Here is a 23,604-nt window from a genome sequence, read left to right as displayed (position 1 = left end):
TTTGCTGTCAGACTGTTCTAAACACAGGAAACATGCGCCCCTTTACAGGCATACTATAGACACCCCCCAGGTACGAAATTTAAAGGGATATTACACTTTTATTGTTTGACTTTAAGCATTAATAAAATCACTGCTCCTGAAAAAACGTCCGTTTTTAAAACTTTTTTTTGCATTGATCCATGTCCCCTGGGGCAGGACCCGGGTCCCCAAACACTTTTTATGACAATAACTTGCATATAAGCCTTTAAAATTAGCACTTTTGATTTCTCCCATAGACTTTTAAAGGGTGTTCCGCGGCATTCGAATTTGCCGCGAACACCCCAAATTGTTCGCTGTTCGGCGAACTTGCGAACAGCCAATGTTCGAGTAGAACATGAGTTCGACTCGAACTCGAAGCTCATCCCTACTTTCTACCTGATTTCCTTTCAGAGTCTTCGGTTCCAGCAGTACAAAGTACAGTGGAGTTCCTCAGTCACAACAACCAGCTGTTGCAGGAAACAGTGTCCAAGGCTCAGGCAGATGGTAAGAGAATCTTCGACCGGAAAAGAAGGGGGGAACTGAGCTTACAGATTGGCGACCAGGTATGGCTTTCTACCGTTAATATCAAATTAGCATGTCCTTCTAAGAAGTTGGCACCTAGATTCATGGGACCTTTTCCAGTTAGAAGGAAAATCAATGAAGTATCTTATGAACTGACTTTACCTGATTCGCTTAAAATACATCCGGTATTCCATGTATCTCTGCTTAAACCTGCTGTACCTGATCCCTTCCCTGCTAGAGGAACGAGACCTCCTGAACCTATTGTTGTTAATGGCAGCAAGGAATTTGAGGTTGAGGCTATCCTTGATTGTAGAAGAAGGCAAGGTCAAAACCAATTCTTAATCAAGTGGAAGGGCTACGGCCCAGAAAGTAACTCATGGGAACCGGACAGTAATGTGCATGCTAGGCGTTTAGTTTGCGCCTATTTTTCTACACACCCCGAGAAGAAAAGGCTTTTGGGCATCCGGAGGCTGCCCCTTGGGGGGGGGCAATGTCAGGGATCTACCAGCACCAGATCGGGGCGCTTGCATGCGCCTATGCGCCGGCGCGCCCCTGTACAGACGCGGCATCAAACTGCTGCGGTTGCTGTGCATCAGCGCGGCGCTCGGGCGCGCGCGCGTTCGCGTTAGCGCCGGTTTGGCGCCATTCAGCACATAAAAGTCTCCCTGTTTCATGGGAACATCGCTGCTTCGTCTCAGCTCTGTGATTCTGTTTGAAACCTGCATCTGATTGTCTGCTTCCTGATCCGACCTGGCTTGTTTGACCATCCGACCTGCTCCAACCCGACCCGGCCTGCCTGACCATCCTGCTGTCTCTATCTGTTACCGTTGCCAACCTCTGCTTGTTCACCGACTCTGCCTCTGCCTGCTGCGATTACCTGTACCAGTTACCTGCCGACCCGGACTGTCTGACTCTGCTTGTGCCTGCTGCTCCATTTGCTGTTGCACCTTCAGCTTCAGCTCCTGTGATCTCTCACCTCCAGTGTGTCAAGTTTGCTGCTGCTTCCAGTCTTCACTCACCTGCAGTCCAGCCATCCCAGGAGGGATCTCTGCCTTTAAAGACTATACTCCAACAGGCACTCCTACCCCACTGTGCTCAGGAGACCACTGTTCCCACTCCAGTGGCTCCTGAACCAGCGTTGTATGAGAGGTCTTCTCCTACAAGTCAGGCTCTACTACCAGGTACCTAACAAATGCCTTGTCAAGCATGTGGTACCCAAATGGTTGGTGCTTTTGCCATGCTTGATGTACACGAGACAAAGAAACTTGCAGTAATGCACAGACTATATGGTGTTAAACTTGCAGTATCGCAATGAAATATATGGCGTTAAACTTGCAGTAATGCACTGAACTGTACGCTATTAAACTTGCAGTAACGCAACTGAAATATACTGCGTTAAGTGTGCACTAACGCGCAGAAATAAACTGCGTTAAATGGCACGTAACGCACTGAAATATACGGCATTAAACTTGCAGTAACGCAATAATAACGATAACTACACTCACACTGACTGAACTATCTCTACACTCACACTAATGTAAAGATAAATGGTGGTCACACTACACTCACACTGACTGAACTATCCCTACATTCACACTAATGTAAAGAAGAAAGGTCGTATTACACTCACAATGACTGAACTATCCCTACTTTCACACTAATGTAAAGATGAATGGTCGCACTACACTCACATTGAACTATCCCTATATGCACACTAAACTAATATTCTACACTGACAATAGAATCAGAATAGCACACTAACTGTCTTATAGCACTGAACAGAGCCCTGTTCTATCTCTCTTCCCGCCGCTATCACACTACAATTGGCCGCTATGGAAAGAATACTTTTATAGTGTGAGGCGGGATTAAGAGCAATGAGCCATAATTGGATACAGTTATCATGACAGCATCCAATCATGGCTCTGACAGTGCTCTGTGCCCTGATTGGTCAAAGCTTTCATTGCTTCAGCCAATCAGAGCTTTCAATGCACAGTGCATTGTGGTCGTTCAGGGGGCCGAACAAATGGAAGAACGACCAGATAATTCAATTGTTCGGAGAACATCTGAACGGCCAAAGTTCGGCCCGAACTCATGCTCGGGCCGAACCGTTCGCCCATCCCTTTTACCCAGTAACAAAGCAAATGTAAGTTAATTGACAAATATTGTACCACAATTCAGCATAAAGGATGGCTAACCATCAGGACTAAATATACGAAGTATGGACTGCCCATACCAGTATAAACAGTAGCAATGTCATCCAAAATGTGACAGTGAGCAACAGTGAGACTTGATCTACCAATGCAGGGAACTGCATTGCAGGAGACCTAAACTGACTGGGTAAGCGTGGTTAAGTTTGAACAATATAAACAAAATAGTGGAATATAAGGGAAACTTGTAAGGCCTGGCTTATGTTGGGGCCCTTTGAATAAGCATTGTTGCACTTAAGATGGTCCTTCAAACCTGTAAGCAGTAAGATGACAACAGGCGCAGCTCAGTTCAATGCAGGGTAGAAAAGAAGTGAGCCAGGGTAAGAAATAATAATGTACTATGACCGCAGCCCTGAGTTGGTATTGGTGTGGTACCTGCTTAAGTGACAGGATACCAGATTGCTTTTGCTGGATGAAGATTGGGTGCTATGATTGTCCTGCTCTCAGCGGCTTGTCTACTGCTAACAGTACAAGTTGGGCCAGTGGCCCTCTTACCAACTCTCCGATGTGTTGATAACCTTTTGCGATGGAAGAGGCCCCTTTAGGCAGGTACCAGTGTGGCTGTAGCTTGAACAACAGGAGTAGAGGGTCTGGAGAATGCTCTGGTCTCTTGGCGGTAACCCTGCAAGGTGAACTGAACTGACAAGACTGCTGATCCCCAGCGGTCTCCTCTCCACCGCCAGGCTTTCTTTTGCTACCCTATTCCCCACCACTGGCACAGACAGGTCTCAATGTTTGGACTCCCGTGGTGCCAAAAGAGCAGGCTTTTTCAAGCAATTAAAAAAAAAGCTCTCCCTATCTACTCCTGCTTGCACTGGGTCTTGTGGAACCTGTAGTTCAGAAAGCTGGCTGTGCATGCCCAGATAGCAAGCGATTGTGCTGCAAGTTTGAAAATGACTTGCTAAGCTATTGCTAGACTTGCCAGGCTTCACAAGTTTGCTGCACAATTGCTGCAAGTCCACATTGCATGACTCCAGATCAACTTTCTTTGCAAATATTCTGCAAGTCGGCTGCAAGTTCTGGTTCAGTTATGTTGTGCAATAGTCATCCCACCACAGGGGTCACTGTGGCTGAATTTTCATGCTCTAGACTTGCAGAGCTCTTGCTGTAGACTCACCACTGCAACTTTGTTCTTGCTAAAGACTTGCCACGCAAATTTGCTACAAATTGGAATAGTGCCAACTAGAACTTGTGCTTTAAGTGCTCTGCAAGTGTATAACTTGCCAGTGAAAATGTGCAGCAAGTTAACAGACTTACAATTCAACACTGCTACATATTTGTGGCAAGTTATCCTTGCTATCTGGGTCGCTGTGCCCTCGAAGTATAACTCCCAGGGTTTCAGGCGTGCTGTGTTGAAGTCTATAAGTTCAAAAGACTTGGATCTCCCCCTGCTGGCCGGATGAGTGTTGTACAGTTCAATATTAACAATAATAATAACCACACAAAAAAGGGGGAAGCAGTAAAAAAGAGCAATGCCTCCTTCTCCATATTGTCATAGTCCAAAATATGGCTACTAATGCATTACTTCTGTGGTTGTGTGACCGCTTCTATGTCTATATGCAAAATTTACAAATAAACAATAAAAAAAAAAAAAAAGATATAGAATAGGAAAGTCCAGCTATAAATTATAAAGGCATTAGGATACACAGAGGAAAACAGGCAAGGCAATAAAAGAGCCAACAAGCAGACATTTTTAGGGTTTGGAGTTTATACTTTATAAGTATTTATTGTACAATTCTGATAAGATAAAAAGTTTGCCTTCAGTTATATTTTAAACTGCTGGGTTTTATATGTTTTGGAACTAAGTCTGAATCATATAGACATATTACTTAAACAAAAGCACAAAAGCTTCTCAAAGGTGCCATAGTTTAGATTATGCTGCTGGGGTATTAGAGCTGTTTTTATATTCCTGCTGTAATGTGTATAATATATATATATATATATATATATATATATATATATATATATATATATATATATATATATATATATATATATATATATATATATATATATATATATCTATATATACATAGTACAGTATATATACAGTGCATTCATAACATATTCAGATCCCCTTCAATTTTTACATTTTGTTATGATACAGCCTGATACTACAGTTGTTTCCAATTATTTTTTTCTCATTAATCTACACTCTGTAGCCCATAATGACAAAGTGAAAACATAATTTTGGAAATGTCTGTGAATTTAATGAAAATAAAAAAATGAAATATCCCATTGGCTTGAGCTTTCAGACCCTTTGCAACAACACTTGAGATTTAGCTCAGGTGTCTCCAATTTCTCTTGATCATTGTAGAGATGTTTCTACACCTTGATTGGAGTCCACCACTGGTAAATTAAATTGATTGGACATTTGGAAAGGCAAACACCTCTCTATAAAAGGCCTCACAGCTGACAATGCATACTGTATCAGAGCAAAAGCCATGAGATCAAAAGAATTGCCCGCAGAGCTCAGAGACAGGATTATTGCAAGACACAGATCTGGGGAAGGCTACAAAAACCTTTTTTTAGCACTGAAGGTTCCCAATAGCACAGTTGCCTCCATAATTCTCAAATGGAAGCTCTATGCCACAACCAGGACTCCTCCAAGAGCTTAGCAATTGGGGGGATAAGGATATCCGGACCTGGACTCGAACCTGGGACCTCTGCTGTGTACGGCAATGAATCTTCTTACTGAGCTACCTGAGTTGACAGCACCTTGTCGGACCCTTAGGACAACCCTGCCTTGTGCCTTGATTTCTGCTGAACTCTTTGCTCCTCCCATAAACTTCCTGATTTTAGCCATGTCTCTGCACTTCCAGTTTGCCAGAATATTGTGCTATCTCCAGCCCGTATCTCGCTCCTGTCTTCCCTGCTGCTGTCCATATTTGCTACCACTCGGTATCGACCCTATGGCTTGTTCCTCGACTACGCCCCTGCCTGATCCCAAGCTGCAACTACTCCTTACTGACCTTTTGGCTTGTTTAATGACTATACTTCTGTTTGAACTCTCACCCGTTCCTGATGTGGACTTCTCCGGTTCAGGCGGTCTCTGGGGTAGGCCTCGACCACGGCCGCGGAAAGCCTCCACATATCCCACCTTCCTCTGAACAGGTACAACAGGGATAGGCGTAGTAGACGCGGAAATCAAGGTAATGTCCGTTGATGAGTCGGTTACCGCAGTATCTCTCTCAGGAACACTTTCGGTGACAACAGGCGAAATCACGGCCTGCCATTCTTTTTCAGCAGTAGTAGCAGCTTCTACGATAAGCACGGGGTGACATGGTATGTTGCTCCACCACAAACAAATATTTTCCACATTGCGAGCAGCGAACAAATGGACGGAGATGTATGACCAGTCCTTCACACTTGTGGCAAAGCAGCCCAGTCCTTCAATATCTCCAACTGTATAAAGAACAAACCTCCCCTGCGGTTTCAGACGAATGCCGGTATCTGTAAGCAAGGTTCCGGTCAGCATAGCACCCGCAGCAGTGCTGGTAGTGAACATCTTAGGCCCCACAGTTGGTTGCATCACCGAAAAAGACATGGCCACACTCTGATCTTCTCAGCACGATCACGAGGCCTCTCTTCTTCTCTGGCGCCAACACACACACACACGCGTCCTAAGCGGTATCAAGTAGGCTAGGCTCCTCCCACTTGTTCCTCTGATCACATAGCTCCCGGGGTTTCACTGGTGCCCGCCGCCTACGCAGTCAGAAATAAAGTCCTACAACTTTTAACCTCTTCTTCTCCCGAGAAATTGACAAAGTCCAGTTCTCACTGTAAACTCCCGGTGAAACACTTCTCCAGGTTGCGAGAACTGATGGCCAACAAATCCCGGACGATGCCCCCACATGTAGCACTAACTCTCGGTGGAGCTGCTGGTTTAAAACGGGCTGTTACCTTCACTCTCGACACCTCTGTTTCACCGGCACCAGGTCTACGGTCCCGTTGAGTTTACCTCTGGATGATGTAGGCACCAAACACTTGAGTATATTTTCCAATGCTTTAATGAACAAGTAATAAAGGAAGTAGCAGGAAAGAGGCAGATGGAAAGTTGCAGGGAAGCTCAAATACCTTTCCATAGTATTCTTTAGAACATTCTTTGCAATTGAACACTTGTAGTTGAATGCACTCCCCTCGTGGGATTTAATCTTTGCCCGCCTGAATAGGCCTCTCTCACTTGCCTAGCAGCCAGTACGCAGCATGAACAAAAGTCTCTGCCACAGACTTGTTTGGAATAAAACCCGTACGATCTGCCACAGGATGTATTGGTTTGCGATGAATGTCAGACACAGTACTTGAACCTTTAAGCCAACCCGGCAGTACTATGCAGTAAGATTACTTTAGGATACGTCCTCCAACCGAGTCACCAGGCCCCTCTCCAGACCAGCACTCTGCATGATCCTTCCATGATGGGTCCTCCCCTGGGATCTCCTCTGTTGTTCAGCTCCTTTACTCAGGATAGACAGCTCAGGACCATTCCTCTGCTGCTGTGGTAGGCCCCAGACAGGCTTCTGGGCCCACCCACACGCCGCAGCGACCTGGGCCTCCGGAACGGAGGACCACGAGGTGGTACTCTTAACGCATACCTGTCGGCCAGGAGGGCCAGCAGGTGGCTGAAAACGAACCCCTAAACATGGCGTCTGTCCCATAAATACCCTCTCCCAGAATTTAACTCGGAGGACCACCTCCACCGAGTTGTCTCCGGGACAGAGGAAAACTCATACGCTTCAACACGTTGCCTTTCCAACACCAGCCCATGGTGACAACGACACCCACCGGCACAGTGTGGGACTACACGCAACTCAGCCAAGCTGGAACAGAGGCAAATCTAACTTCACCTAACAAGTAACCCCCAAGATTTACCTATCAGCGGTAGATTAAAATCTACCAGCGCTGCATATATATATATATATATATATATATATATATATATATATATATATATATATGTTGGAAAGTTCGGGGAACCAGCTAGATCGCAGGACACAGGCTTTTCAGTCAAAAGGAGGCTTATTAAACTTAAATAGCTTCACAGCAGCAAAAACAAAAGAAATAACAGTCTCACCGACTTGCAGAGCTCCGAACTGCTGACGCAGTTAAACAGTCCTTAATTTGTATCGCAGGTAACTTTGCCTGCTAGTGGGTTTCCAGGCAGGACATTGCCGTGCGCTTTCACAACTCACTGTCCACCATTCACCATCCACAGTCTCCACTATACTCCTCCACACCCACCTACAACTTCCTGTCTTGTTTTAAACCCACTTCCTCTGACAGGTGAGTTAACCCTTTTTTGTTCCCTTAACCACTTGCCGACCGCCTAACGCAGATATACTGCGGCAGAATGGCACGGGCAGGCAAAATCACGTACCTGGTACGTGATCTGCCTCCCGCGGGCGGTGCCCGAGGCGGTTGACTTCGATAGGGGAGTGATCCAGACTGAGGGGGAGACCACTCATTCGTGGCCACCCCCTGGCGATCGCTCCCAATGAATGAGAATCTTCCTCTGCTGCTGTAATGTAAACAGCGGCAGAGGAAGTGATGTCATCTCTCCTCGGGTCGGTATTTTCCGTTTCGGCGCAGAGGAGAGAAGACATCTGAGTATGTGCACAAACACTACACTTACAGTAAAACACACCAGGCACACATTGCACCCCCCATCACCCCCCGAACACCCCCTGATCACCCCCCCCCCGTCACAGTGACACCAATAGCAGTTTTTTTTTCTGATTACTGCATTGGTGTGAGTTTGTGACAGTTAGTGTGGTAGGGCAGTTAGTGTGAGCCCCCTTTAGGTCTAGGGTACCCCCCTAATAAAGTTTTAACCCCTTGATCACCCCCCGTCACCAGTGTCTCTAAGCGATCGTTTTTCTGATCGCTGTATTAGTGTCACTGGTGACGCTAGTTAGGGAGGTAAATATATGTTCGCCGTCAGCGTTTTATAGCGTCAGGGACCCCCATATACTACCTAATAAAGGTTTTAACCACTTGATTGCCCCCTAGTTAACCCTTTCACCAGTGATCACCGTATAACTGTTACGGGGGACGCTGGTTAGTTAGTTTATTTTTTATAGTGTCAGGGCACCCGCTGTTTATTACTTAATAAAGGTTTAACCCCCTGATCGCCCGGCGGTGATATAAGTTAGGTTTTAGGGTCAGATAGGGTCTGCGTCACCCCAGGCAGCGTCAGGTTAGTGCCAGTACCGCTAACACCCACGCACGCAGCATACACCTCCCTTAGTGGTATAGTATCTGAACGGATCAATATCTGATCCGATCAGATCTATACTAGCGTCCCCAGCAGTTTAGGGTTCCCAAAAATGCAGTGTTAGCGGGATCAGCCCAGATACCTGCTAGCACCTGCGTTTTGCCCCTCCGCCCAGAACAGCCCAGCCCACCCAAGTGCAGTATCGATCGATCACTGTCACTTACAAAACTTTAAAAGCATAACTGCAGCGTTCGCAGAGTCAGGCCGGATCACTTACAGTGCGATCACTAACAGTTTTTTGGTAGCGTTTTGGTGAACTGGCAAGCACCAGCCCCAGGCAGTGTCAGGTTAGTGCCAGTACCGCTAACACCCACGCACGCACCGTACACCTCCCTTAGTGGTATAGTATCTGAACGGATCAATATCTGATCCGATCAGATCTATACTAGCGTCCCCAGCAGTTTAGTTCCCAAAAACGCAGTGTTAGCGGGATCAGCCCAGATACCTGCTAGCACCTGCGTTTTGCCCCTCCGCCTGGCCCAGCCCAGCCCACCTAAGTGCAGTATCGATCGATCACTGTCACTTACAAAGCACTAAACACATAACTGCAGCATTCGCAGAGTCAGGCCTGATCCCTGCGATCGCTGATAGTTTTTTTGGTAGCGTTTTGGTGAACTGGCAAGCACCAGCGGCCTAGTACACCCCGGTCATAGTCAAACCAGCACTGCAGTAACAATTGGTGACACGGCGAGTCCCATAAGTGCAGTTCAAGCTGGTCTATTGTTCTGCTTTTTTATACTGTATTCTATTCTGAAATGTTTTATTGTTATTATGTTTTATCATGTTTGCTTTTCAGGTATGCAATTTTTTTATACTTTACTGTTTACTGTGTTTTACTGTTAACCATTTTTTTTGTTTTCAGGTACGCCATTCAGCTGCAGCATGGATTTATTTATCTTGACAGCAACAGCGTTTGCTTCCACTATACATTAAGCCGTGACTCCAGCGCTGTCAGAGGTGATATATGCCGAAGCCTGGGGGCAGCAGGGGCGGAGGAGCGATTTGCTCCTAACTTTTGGGGCGGATGCCCCCATGCTTCGGCATATATAAATGGTGCCCATCTTGAGAAGTGGGTGGATGAAGGGAGGTATTCTAATGGTGGGCATACCCACCAATCAATCTTTTCTCTCGTTATACCAGAATGATGCCTGCAGGTTTAGGTATCATCTTGGTATCATTCTTTTCAGCCAGCGGTCGTCTTTCATATAAAAGCAATCCTAGTGGCTAATTAGCCTCTAGACTGCTTTTACAAGCAGTAGGAGGGAATGTCCCCCCCTCCCACCGTCTTCCATGTTTTTCTCTGGCTCTCCTGTCCCAACAGGGAACCTGAGAATGGAGCCGGTGATTCGGCCAGCTGACCATAGAGCTGATCAGAGACCAGAATGGCTCCAATCATCTCTATGGCCTAAGAAACCGGAGGCTCCGAGCATTTCATGACTTAGATTTTGTCAGATGTAAATAGCGCCATTGGGAAAGCATTTTATCACACTGATCTTGGTGTGGTCAGATGCTTTGAGGGCAGAGGAGAGATCTGGGGTCTAACAGACCCCATTTTTTTCAAAAAAACTATCACCTGTCACTACCTATTGCTATCATAGGGGATATTTACATTCCCTGACATAACAATAAAAATGATTAAAAAAAAATAAAAATGAAAGGAACAGTTTAAAAATAAGATAAAAAAGCAAAAAAAAAAAATAAAGAAAAAAAAAGCACCCCTGTCCCCCCCTGCTCTCGCGCAAAGGCGAACACAAGCGTTGGTCTGGCGTCAAATGTAAACAGCAATTGCACCATGCATGTGAGGTATCACCGCGAAGGTCAGATCGAGGGCAGTAATTTTAGCAGTAGACCTCCTCTGTAAATCTAAAGTGGTAACCTGTAAAAGCTTTTAAAGGCTTTTAAAAATGTATGTAGTTTTTCCTTGTCAAAAGAAGTTTATTGAGTATACAATGTTATAAAGATACATAAAGTAAGTTTACAAGGATCTATAAAGTAAGCTCATTGTTTTACAGTAGGGTTTATATAGGTAAATATCATGAAATTTCAAATATTAAACATTGGGTTCACGTAAACCTAAATTAAAGATATATATCATTTCCTTAGTTACTTTTGTAGGTATTTAAATGATTTATACCTACTATACATATTGTTTACAAGTAGAGTGTATATAGGTCAAATAAATTCTGATAATGAGCTTTAATCGTAAGGTGGAGAAAAGGAAAGAGAAAGAAGAAAAAGGGTTGAAAGGTAGAGGTATGGTCCACAAGGTTGTCCCGCTCGTCAGTTTATTATTCTTTTTAGTTCTCTTTAAAGCCTTAGAATGGGTGTCTCTGTAAGTCATTTAATCTGTTACCATGGCAACAGGACAGAGTCATTGAAGTTTGACAGGAACTGTTGTTTTATCCAAGGATGCCAAAGTTTTTCAAATTTTGGAATTTGATTTTGATCGATGGCTACCATCTTAGCATGGGACATTGTATTATTCATTCTGTGAATTGTTTCTGCTAGTACCAATGTAGGAGATTTCCATGCCTTGGCCACTGTTTGTTTTGCAGCCGTTATTAGTTGGATCATAAGTTTGAATTGAGAGAGTGTTAACCATTCCGGTTTTAGATTAAGTAAAGTTAAATATGGATCTGGTTGTATTATTTTTTTAAATATTTTAGATACAATCACAAAGACTTCCTTCCAGAAGGTTTGGATTACTGGGCACGTCCACCATATGTGTAAATATGTGCCTATTTCTGGGCATCCTCGAAAACAAAGAGTTGAGGTATTAGGTGAATATTTTGCCACTCTAGCGGGTACAAGGTACCAACGAGTTAGGACTTTATAATTTGTCTCCAGTGCTAAGATGTTGGGTGAAGATGACTTAGATGTGAGCCATATGTTAGACCAGTCCGTGTCTTCTAAAGTTCGTCCCAGGTCCTCCTCCCACCTCTGAACGTAAGAGGGTCTATTAAGATTTGCTACTCCATATAATTGATTATAAAGTGATGAAATTGTACCTTTAGCAAATGGATCTTTTGTACAGATTGATTCAAAAATGGATAATTGGGATAATGGTGTATCCCCCTTTAGGAATGGTGTATAGAAATTTTTGATTTGGAGATATCTAAATATCTCAGAGTTTGGTAGATCATATTTTTCTCTAAGCGATGGGAATGAAAGGAATGATTTAGATGCTATGAAGTCATTTAGTGTCTGAATGCCTGATGTTGTCCAAGCTTTAAAAGAATTTGGGTAGATCCATGCCGGATAAAAGGCCGGATTTCTGATAAAAGAAAGGAGAGGATTGTGTGGAGATTGTAACTGATATTTGGTTTTTAGTTTATCCCAGAGAGATAAGAAGTGTTTAGTTATGGGATTATGAATTTTAAAGCGGTCTTTAGGATCAAGCCATAATAAATTTGATATTAATAGAGGGTCATTTTCTGAAGCCTCTATAAATACCCATAATGGGATTTCCTGTTTTGCATGGTATTTGGACAGACTGGCCAAATGTGCTGCTCTGTAGTAGTTAGTAAAATTAGGGTATCCCAGGCCTCCTTTATTTTTGGGAAGATGTAGTGTGTGTATAGGTATACGTGGTTTAGAAGAGCCCCATATAAACAAAGTTGCTCTTTTTTGTACTATTCTCAAAAAATAGGAAGGAATTGGAATAGGGAGGACTCTGAATAGATAAAGCAATTTGGGTAGAATAGTCATTTTGATTGCATTAATCTTCCCTATCCAGGATAAAGGAAGTTGCGACCATTGTTTTATTAGATTTGTGATCTGTCTTAATACAGGAGGATAATTGGTTGAGAATAAGTCAGAATGAGATGCTGTTAAATGAATTCCAAGATATGGGATTGATTTTTCTGCCCATGTGAATGGGAGTGCAGCCCTAGCCGGGATCAATTCCATGTTTGTGAGTGAAATATTAAGCACTAGGCATTTCTTAGGATTAATCATAAGGCCGGATAGGGCTGCAAATCCATCAAGAGCTGGTATTAAGTTAGGACCAGAGACCTGTGGTGATGATAGAAAAAGTAATATATCATCTGCAAATATACATAATTTGGGTGTAATACCTCCTACTTCAATGCCAGTTATAGTTTGGTTTGTTCTGATGTATTGGGCCATGGGTTCGAGTATAAGGGCAAATAATAAGGGAGATAATGGGCAACCCTGTCGGGTACCTCTTTCGATATTAAAGGCTTCAGATTTGTATCCAGCATATTTTATATAGGCTTTGGGTTTATTATATAATGCTTTGATCCATGTTAAAAAGTGGGGTCCAAAACCCCATTTTTGTAATGAATATTGCATATATTGCCAGGATACTGTGTCAAATGCCCTCTTAATATCGAGAGATAGAAAACATAAAGGGATTTTCCGTTTTTTAGCAATATGTGCCAATAACACTGCCCTGCGTATATTATCGCCTGCCTGTCTATTTGGCATGAAGCCTACTTGATCTCTATGTATTAATTTTCCTATAATGCTATTGAGGCGTTTTGCTATTATTTTTGCTAATAATTTAATATCGAGGTTTAACAGAGAGATAGGCCGATAATTCACACAGGAAGTATCATCAGAAAGGGGTTTTGGGATCATACAAACAATTGCCATTAGTGTTTCTTGCCGAAAAGAATGTCCATCTAGAAGTTTGTTAAAAGTTTCAGTGAGAATGGGAGAGAGTATTTCTGAGAATGTTTTATAGTATAAAGCCGAGTAGCCGTCTGGGCCTGGTCTTTTGTTAAGTTTTAGGTCTTTTATGGCGTTAGCAACTTCATCTATAGTTATAGGCTCATCCAAACTGCTTTTTTGATTCTGAGATAACTCAGGTAAGGTTATTTTTGAGAAGAAGGATTCAGCTTCTGTAGGATTAAATTCATTGTTTGTCTTGTATAAAGTTGCGAGATGTGAGTGAAATTTATGGACTATTTTAACTGGATTACAAGTGTAAAAATTTTTTGATAATTTCAAACGTATTGGTTTGAAAGATTTGTTAGTTGAATTTAATGCCCGAGCCAAATATGTACCTGGTTTGTTTGTATTCATGTAGAAATTGTGTTTGGAGCGTTTGAGGGATTTATCAACTGACTCAGTGAGAAATAGATCGTATTCCAATCTAGATTTTTCCAGATGAGATTTTGTACTCTGAGATGGATTATCTTGAAATGATATGTAGGCTGCATTAAAATTGAGTTCTAGTTTTTTTGCTAGATTTTTGCGTTCCCGTTTAAATAGTGCCATTTGTCTTTGTATTGTACCACGCAAGACAGGCTTATGAGCTTCCCACAGTGTTATTGGGGAGATGTCTGTTGTATTATTAATTGATATGTATTCCTTTAAAGCTTGTTCAATGGCCATCTGATGTAGTGGGTGTTTGAGCATTATGTCCGGTAAGTACCACGTTGGGTCATGCGCTTTTGGTATGGCTGAGGCTATAGTAGTGTATACTGCATTATGGTCAGACCACGGAATCGCAATTATATCTGATGCAATAATTTCTGGTATCATTCCTATTGTTAGAAAAATATGATCTATTCTGGTGAAGGTTTGATGAGGGTGCGAGAAATAAGTGAATTTCTTTTTCATTGGGTTACTTTCTCTCCATGAATCTACCAGATTGTATTTGGAAAGAAGTTGAGAAAAAGGTAATCTAGAGGTTATTTTGGATGGTGTAAAAGGTGATTTATCTAGAAATGGGAGGAGGACCTGGTTCGAATCCCACACATTATCACTGTTCCTATTTTGTGTGTATTAATCACTTGTAATATATGTGAGAGGAATGGTGTAGGTTGTTTGTTAGGAGCGTAGTAGGAAATCACCGTGATTGCTGTATCCATTATATAACCCATGAGTATCAGGTATCTACCTTCTGGGTCTTTAATTTCTGATAATAAGGTGAATGGTGTGGATCGGTGAAATGCAATTAGAGTTCCCCTTTGCTTGGTACAGGCAGAAGCTGTGTAAATTTGTTGATAAAAAGGAGAAATATATTTTGGAGTAGAATTTTTGGTGAAGTGTGTTTCTTGGAGGCATACTATGTGAGCCTTCTTGTTATGGAAAGTACGGAAGGCTTTGGTCCTTTTTTGAGGGACATTTATTCCCTGAACATTCAGGGAAAGTATATTCAGTGGTGCCATGGCAATAGATCAAATAGTTTTGACTTACTTTTTGTTATGCAGAGCTGACTGCGCAGATCAACCTGTGTGGACTGAAGAGATGAAAAGATAGAAAAGAAACCAGTGAATTCTGGAGTAAAGAGTAAACAAAAAACATATGAGATTAGATGATACATTGTATAAATTATTTTTTGCAAGTAATCACAATTTACCCGTGAAAGAGAATAAATATCTCTCTCAGGGGAATAAGTGCCTTCGTCACACTCCCACATAATATGGTTGGGAGAATGAGGAGGGCTAATGGGGGTACACGGATCTTCCGCTTACAGGAGAGAAGTGCTATGTCAAAAGACATCAAAATGATGATTCATTAATTGGAGTGCAGAATATAGTTTTTGTTGAAATTATTTATTCCAGGGTGGTTGTATATGGTTAGTCTTGCCCTAGGCTAAATAATTCAGTTAGAAAGGTACTGTTAATAACTTTGGTATTGATGAAGATAGTTTGAATTATTTTGAGATTTTAACCCTTTTAGAGTAAACAATTACATATTTTATTCATATGCAACTGTTTAGATATGTTAACTCATAAAATTGAGGTTGTATTGCTTCAGATTAGAATAAACAAAAACATAATTCTAGGAACTAGTTAGGTAATAATATATTTGTTTTAAGAAAAGAAAGAAAAGGCTTCCATTACTTCTGGATTATTGAACATATTTGTCCTAAAAAGTAATAAATCTATTGTTATTACCTGATAATATATAACTGAACAAGAATTTCCTTATATCACTTATATATTCTAAGGCTATATGAATCAGAAGTAATAAGAAATATAACTGGAATGTAACATGATCCCACACAGTGTGTGACTATCAGAATGCAGTTACATTCAGTTATAAATATAGGTTTTTTATAGAGAACCATCTCTTAGTATAATAAATGAAGAGATATCAGGAATTAGGATGTCAGTCCATTGAATCTTCTTGGTCCATGGATAATGTGGCATAACGGCCTCTTTTGTGAGAATGATGATTCCCATTTTGTTCTGAAATTTTCTGGGTGCTGCCTGAAGGTGAAGATGATGCCATTCTTCTGAGTGTGGGAGTGTTGCTGCTTGTGGGTTCTGTCAGATTTAATTTTAAAAGGGTTTGTTGTAGTTCATCTGCTGATCTGCTTCTGTAAATTGTACCTTGGTAGTTAAATCTGACTGAAAAGGGGAAGCCCCATTGATACATAATGTTGTGGCGTTGCAGTTCCATTAGTTGGGGTTTCATGGATCGTCTTTTAGTAATAGTAAGTTGGGATAGGTCAGCAAAAATGTGATAATTGTGTCCTTGAAAATTAAGTTCCTTTTTTTCTCTTGCAGCAATTAGTATTTGTTCTTTCGTTCTGTAATAATGAAATTTTGTGATTATATCACGTGGGGGTCCATCTTTCTTTTTGGCTGTGAGGGCTCTGTGTACTCTGTCCAGTTCTAAACGTTCAATAGGGATATCTGGCTTTAGTTCTTGTAATAGAGCAGTAATAGTAGATTGCAGGTCTGTCACAGTTTCAGGTATTCCCCTTATGCGCAAGTTTGAACGTCTGGCTCTATTTTCGTAATCTTCGAGCTTAGTTTGAAGTATTAAATTCTCTTTTTTTAATTGTTCCAATTCTGTTATATTTTCTTGGGTTGTAATTTCAATTTCATCTATTTTTATTTCTAAGGCTGCGGTGCGGTTTCCCAGCTCTCTTATTTCTTTGGTTAGGCTTTTTGTTATTTGGTCTGAGGTTTGTTTTAAAGCCTTATGAAGCATCTTTTCAAATTGTAATAATATTACTGGGGATACTGAGGAGGCTTGTGGAGAAGTTTGTGAGAGGATTTGTTCTGTATCTGACTCAAATGGAGAGTCTTGCTGTGACATTTTCTGTCTGTGAGAGCGCTCTGATGCTGTATATTGTGAGGTGACTGGAGCTGCTTCAGCTGCAGTGAGTGCCTGTGAGCTCTTTGTGAGGTGATTTTTATTTCTGCCACGGTTTCCTCCCAGTACCATATTTCCTGCCCAAACTTTCACAGTTTGTTCCCTGGGGCAAAAAGGTTCAAATGGATACCTTTTGAGCCTGCAGGCTTCGCTTTGTCCTTCTCTTTTCTCCTCAGCGGTTTGGAGCTCTAACAATGCATGTCTGCTCTGCTAGGCTCCGCCTCCTGCCCCCCATGTATGTAGTTTTTCGACACTGCACGTTTGTGCGCAATTTTAAAGCATGTCATGTTATGTATCCATGTACTCGGCCTAAGATCATCTTTTTTATTACATCAAACATTTGGGCAATATAGTGTTTTTTAGTGCATTAAAATTTTAAAAAGTGTGTTTGAAAATGCATTTGAAAAATCACTGTGCAAATACTGTGTGAAAAAAAAATTAAACACCCACCATTTTAATCTGTAGGGCCTTTGCTTTAAAAAAATATATAATGTTTGGGGGTTCAAAGTAATTTTCTTGCAAAAAAAATTTATTTTTTCATTTTTTCAACAAATAGTGTCAGAAAGGGCTTTGTCTTCAAGTGGTTAGAAGAGTGGGTGATGTGTGACATAAGCTTCTAAATGTTGTGCATAAAATGCCAGGACAGTTCAACCCCCCCCCCAAAATTACCCCATTTTGGAAAGTAGACACCCCAAGCTATTTGCTGAGAATATTTTATATTGTGACTCAAGTTGCGAGAAAAAGACAAATTTTTTTTTTTTTTTGCACAAAGTTGTCACTAAATGATATATTGCTCAAACATGCCATGGGAATATGTGAAATTACACCCCAAAATACATTCTGTTGCTTCTCCTGAGTACAGGGATATCACATGTGTGAAACTTTTTGGGAGCCTAGGCGCAAGTTGTGTCAAAATATAAAATATTCCATGGACTCAACATGCCTCTCAGCAAATAGCTTGGGGTGTCTACTTTACAAAATGGGGTCATTTGGGGGGGGGGGTGAACTGTCCTGGCATTTTATGGCCTTCAAAACTGTGATAGATAGTGAGGAGTGAAATCAAAAATGTACGCCCTTAGAAATCCTGAAGGCAGTGCTTGGTTTTCGGGGCCCCGTACGCGGCTAGGCTCCCAAAAAGTCCCACTCATGTCGTATCCCCATACTCAAGAGAAGCAGCTCAATGTATTTTGGGGTGCAATTCCACATATGCCCATGGCCTGTGTGAGCAATATATCATTTAGTGGCAACTTTTTGTAATTTTTTTTTTTTTTTCATTATTCAATCACTTGGGACAAAAAAAATTAATATTCAATGGGCTCAACATGCCTCTCAGCAATTTCCTTGGGGTGTCTACTTTCCAAAATGGGGTCATTTGGGGGGGGGGGGTTGTACTGCCCTGCCATTTTAGCACCTCAAGAAATGAGATAGGCAGTCATAAACTAAAAGCTGTGTAAATTCCAGAAAATGTACCCTAGTTTGTAGACGCTATAACTTTTGCGCAAACCAATAAATATACGCTTATTGACATTTTTTTAACAAAGACATGTGGCTGAATACATTTTGGACTAAATGTATGACTAAAATTTAGTTTATTGGATTTTTTTTATAACAAAATTTTTGGTATTTTTCCGTTAATATCGCAAAAAATAAAAACCGCAGAGGTGATCAAATACCATCAAAAGAAAGCTCTATTTGTGGAAACAAAAGGACGCAAATTGAATTTGGGTACAGCATTGCATGACCGCACAATTAGCAGTTAAATCGACGCAGTGCCAAATTGTAAAAAGTGCTCTGGTCAGGAAGGGGGTAAATCCTTCCGGGGCTGAAGTGGTTAAAGGCACCACAGTCCAAACAGAGGGGAAATATAGCATCCTACCCACCCCCTGTGCCCCAATGCCAAGGAGGTGGAGGCAGCAGTGAAGCTAAAACAATGGACTTGGGAGAGGGCATCTGCACTTTGAGGTAGTCTGCCGGGCCTATGCTCCACTACAAATTTAAATTCCTGGAGTGCCAGTAACCATGGAGTAATCCTGCCATTAGTCCCTTTACCTTGTCTCATCCATGTTAAAGGGGCATGGTCAGAAATCAGCCTAAACTTCCTCCCCAAGAGGTAATATCTGAGGGATTCCAGAGCCCACTTAATGGCCAGACACTCTCGGTCAATAATAGCGTAGTTTTTCTCCGCTGGTGTCAACTTCCTACTGAAGAAGACTACCGGGTACTCTTCGCCATGAGCAACCTGTGACATCGTACATCGGAAGCATCAGTATGGACAACAGACTCTTTTGAAAAATTGGGTGCTATCAGGACAGGGTGTTGGCACAGTGCCGACTTGAGCTCCAAAAAAGCCTTCTCAGCGTCTGCATTCCACTCCACCATGACCGATTTCCGACCCTTAGTCAGATCGGTCAATGGAGCCGCCAATGTGGCAAAGTTGGGTACAAACCTCCTGTAGTATAACATCATGCCCAGGAATGCATGTACCTGCTTTTTTGTGAGGGGGCGGGGCCAATTCTGTATAGCCTCTACCTTGCTGACCTGAGGTTTCACTGCCCCTCTACCCATGATATAGGCCAGGTATTTCACCTCCTCCATTCCCAAAGCACATTTTTCTGGGTTTATTGTAAATCCCTCCAGCACTGCCTGGACTTTGGGCAAGTGTGATTCCCAGTCTCTGCTAAAAATGACTATGTTGTCCAAGTACACTGAGGCATATTTCCGGTGAGGTCGTAAAATCCGATCCAGTTTGCAGTCCAAAAGGCAGTCTTTTGTACTGAAAACTCCCCTCTGGGGTAGAAAAAGCAGTTTTCTCTCTAGCAGCCTTAGTCAACGGGATTTGCCAATACCCCTTGGTAAGGTCTAATGTAGTGATATACCTGGCTGGACCTAGTCTCTCAATAAGCTCATCTACCCAGGGCATGGGATAGCAGTGAAACTGCATTAAGTTTCCGGAAATCATTGCAGAATCGCAGAGTCCCATTGGGCTTTGGTACCAACACAATCGGGCTTGACCACTCACTCTGCAATTCTTCAAGTTAGTCCTGGCAAGTCTGAAATTTTTTCTTTATTTTTCTGCAAGAACTCCTTTGCCTGCTGACTTTGGATTTTAGACAGAGTATTTGCTACTTGGACACTCTCCACCCCAACCCGAGGCTCAAGTCTTGCACTAGCCAGGGAGGTCACCGGTTCCCTGTCTGTCCAGGGCTTTAACAAGATTACATTATACGTTTTCAAAGGGGCCTTACCATCTGGCCAAGAATTTACTTTCCACAGTGGGAATCAACACCGCTACTCGATCCCCCACTTGGAAGTGGTCCGCGAGGTCTCCGCCCATATACCAACTCAAAGGGCGAAAACCCAGTGGAGGCCTGGGGCACTTCCCAGATTGCAAACAGGAGAGTTGGTAACAGACAGCCCCAGTCTTTCTCATCCCTTTGTACTATTCTCTTGAGCATAGACTTAAGGGTCTTATTGAAGCGTTCTACCAACCCGTCCGTTTGGGGATGGTAGACCAATGTAATCAGCTGTTTAATCCGGAACAGCTTGCATACATTAGCCATAACCCTCAACATAAATTGGGTGCCCTGGTCCGTGCGCATTTCCTTGGGAAAACCAGACCATGTAAATAACTGGAATAATTCCTGAGCAATAGCCATAGAGGAGGTTTTCCGCAGGGGTAGCGCCTCAGAATATCGGGTGGCATAGTCAAGGTTCACCAGTATGTAGGACTGACCTCGAGCCGACTTTACCAAGAGACCACTATATCCATGGCTATCCTCTTGAATGGGACCTCAGTTATGGGCAGAGGGACCAACGGGCTCTGGAAGTGAGTCACCGGAGCGGTCAACTGACAGGTGGGACAAGAGGTACGGTATTTCTTTACCTCTGCTTTCAGACCTGGCCAGTAAAACTGGTCGGTCATCCATGCCTCCATCTTCTCAACTCCCAGGTGTTCCCCTAACACATACTCATGGGCCAGGTCCAGAACCTTTAGTTTATACTGTTGGGGTAATAACAATGGTTCTACCACATTTTCTCTCACTTTGGTAACCCGATAAAGCAATTCATTACATATTGCGAAGTGTGTCCACCGCTCATTCGCACCTGGCTCTTGGGGAACCCCATTTACTACTACAACCTGTTCTCGTGCACAGGCCAAAGTGGGGTCCTGCATCTGAGCAGTACCAAATGCCCCCTGGGGAACACCCAAATCCGGCAGGGCAGGGGTAGAGGCCACTTCTTCATCCTCTTCCCCCAGCATTAGGGATGAGCTTCGAGTTCGAGTCAAACTCGTGTTCGACTCGAACATCGGCTGTTCGCAAGTTCACCAAATAGCGAACAATTTGGGGTGTTCGCGGCAAATTCGAATGCCGCGGAACACCCTTTAAAAGTCTGTAGGAGAAATCAAAAGTGCTAATTTTAAAGGCTTATATTCATGGTATTGTCATAAAAAGTGTTTGGGGACCTGGGTCCTGCCCCAGGGGACATGGATCAATGCAAAAAAAAGTTTTAAAAAGGGCCGTTTTTTCAAGAGCAGTGATTTTAATAATGCTTAAAGTTAAACAATAAAAGTGTAATATCCCTTTAAATTTCGTACCTGGGGGGTGTTTATAGTATGCCTGTAAAGGGGCGCATGTTTCCTGTGTTTAGAACAGTCTGACAGAAAAATGACATTTCAAAGGAAAAAAAGTCATTTAAACTACTCGCGGCTATTAATGAATTGCCGGTCCGACAATACACATAAAAGTTAATTGATAAAAATGACATGGGAATTCCCCACAGGGGAACCCCGAACCAAAATTTAAAAAAAAAAATGATGTGGGGGTCCCCCTAAATTCCATACCAGGCCCTTCAGGTCTGGTATGGATATTAAGGGGAACCCCAGCCAAAATAAAAAAAAATAAAATGGCGTGGGGTCCCCCTCAAAATCTATACCAGACCCTTCAGGTCTGGTATGGATTTTAAGGGGAACCCCGCGCCAAGATTAAAAAAAAAAACACGTGGGGTCCCCCCAAAAATCCATACCAGACCCTTATCTGGGCACGCAACCTGGCAGGCCACAGGAAAAGAGGGGGGGACGAGAGAGCGCCCCCCCCTCCTGAACCATACCAGGCCACATGCCCTCAACATTGGGAGGGTGCTTTGGGGTAGCCTCCCAAAACACCTTGTCCCCATGTTGATGAGGACAAGGGCCTCATCCCCACAACCCTGGCCGGTGGTTGTGGAGGTCTGCGGGCGTGGGGCTTATCGGAATCTGGAAGCCCCCTTTAACAAGGGGACCCCCAGATCCCGGCCCTCCCTCCTGTGTGAAATGGTAAGGGGGTACAAAAGTACCCCTACCATTTCACTAAAAAAGTGTCAAAAATGTTAAAAATTACAAGAGACAGTTTTTGACATTCCTTTATTTAAATGCTTCTTCTTTCTTCTTCCTTTGGTTCTTCTGGTTCTTCCTCCGGTGTTCTCATCCGGGATCTTCTTCCCTTCTTCTCCGGGCCGTTCCGCATCCATGAAGGCATGGAGGGAGGCTCCCGCTGTGTGACGCTTCTCTCTTCATCTTCTTCTCTTCATCTTTTTCTCTTTATTTTCTTCTCTTCATCTTCTTGTCTTCATCTTCTTTTCAGGCCACTCCGCATCCATGATGGCATGGAGGGAGGCTCCCGCCCTGTGACGCTTCTCCTCTTCTGGCGGTTCTTAAATAACGGGGGGGCAGGGCCACCCGGTGACCCCGCCCCCCTCTGACGCACGGTGACTTGATGGGACTTCCCTGTGGCGTCACGGGGAATGCCACAGGGAAGTCCCGTCAAGTCCCCGTACATCAGAGGGGGGTGGGGTCACCAGGTGGCCCTGCCCCCCGTTATTTAAGAACCGTCAGAAGAAGAGAAGCGTCACACAGCAGGAGCCTCCCTCCATGCCATCATGGATGCGGAGTGGCCCGGAGAAGAAGGGAAGAAGATGCCGGACGAGTACACCAGAGGAATTACCAGAATAACCAGAAGAAGAAGAAGAAAGAAGATAGAAGAAAGAAGAAGCATTTAAATAAAGGAATTGTCAAAAACTGTCTTTTGTCATTTTTAACATTTTTGACACTTTTTTAGTGAAATGTACCCCTTACCATTTCACACAGGGGGGAGGGCCGGGATCTGGGGGTCCCCTTGTTAAAGGGGGCTTCCAGATTCCGATAAGCCCCCCGCCCGCAGACCCCCACAACCACCGGCCAGGGTTGTGGGGATGAGGCCCTTGTCCTCATCAACATGGGGACAAGGTGTTTTGGGGGGCTACCCAAAGCACCCTCCCAATGTTGAGGGCATGTGGCCTGGTACTGGTCGTCCCCCCCTCTTTTCCTGCGGCCTGCCAGGTTGCGTGCTCGGATAAGGGTCTGGTATGGATTTCTGGGGGGACCCCATGGCGTTTTTTTTTATTTTGGCGTGGGGTTCCCCTTAAAATCCATACCAGACCTGAAGGGTCTGGTATAGATTTTGAGGGGGACCCCACGCCATTTTTTTA

Source organism: Aquarana catesbeiana, linkage group LG02 (assembly GCF_042186555.1).
Source record: "Aquarana catesbeiana isolate 2022-GZ linkage group LG02, ASM4218655v1, whole genome shotgun sequence".
Classification (NCBI taxonomy): domain Eukaryota; kingdom Metazoa; phylum Chordata; class Amphibia; order Anura; family Ranidae; genus Aquarana; species Aquarana catesbeiana.
This window is presented reverse-complemented; position numbering follows the sequence as displayed.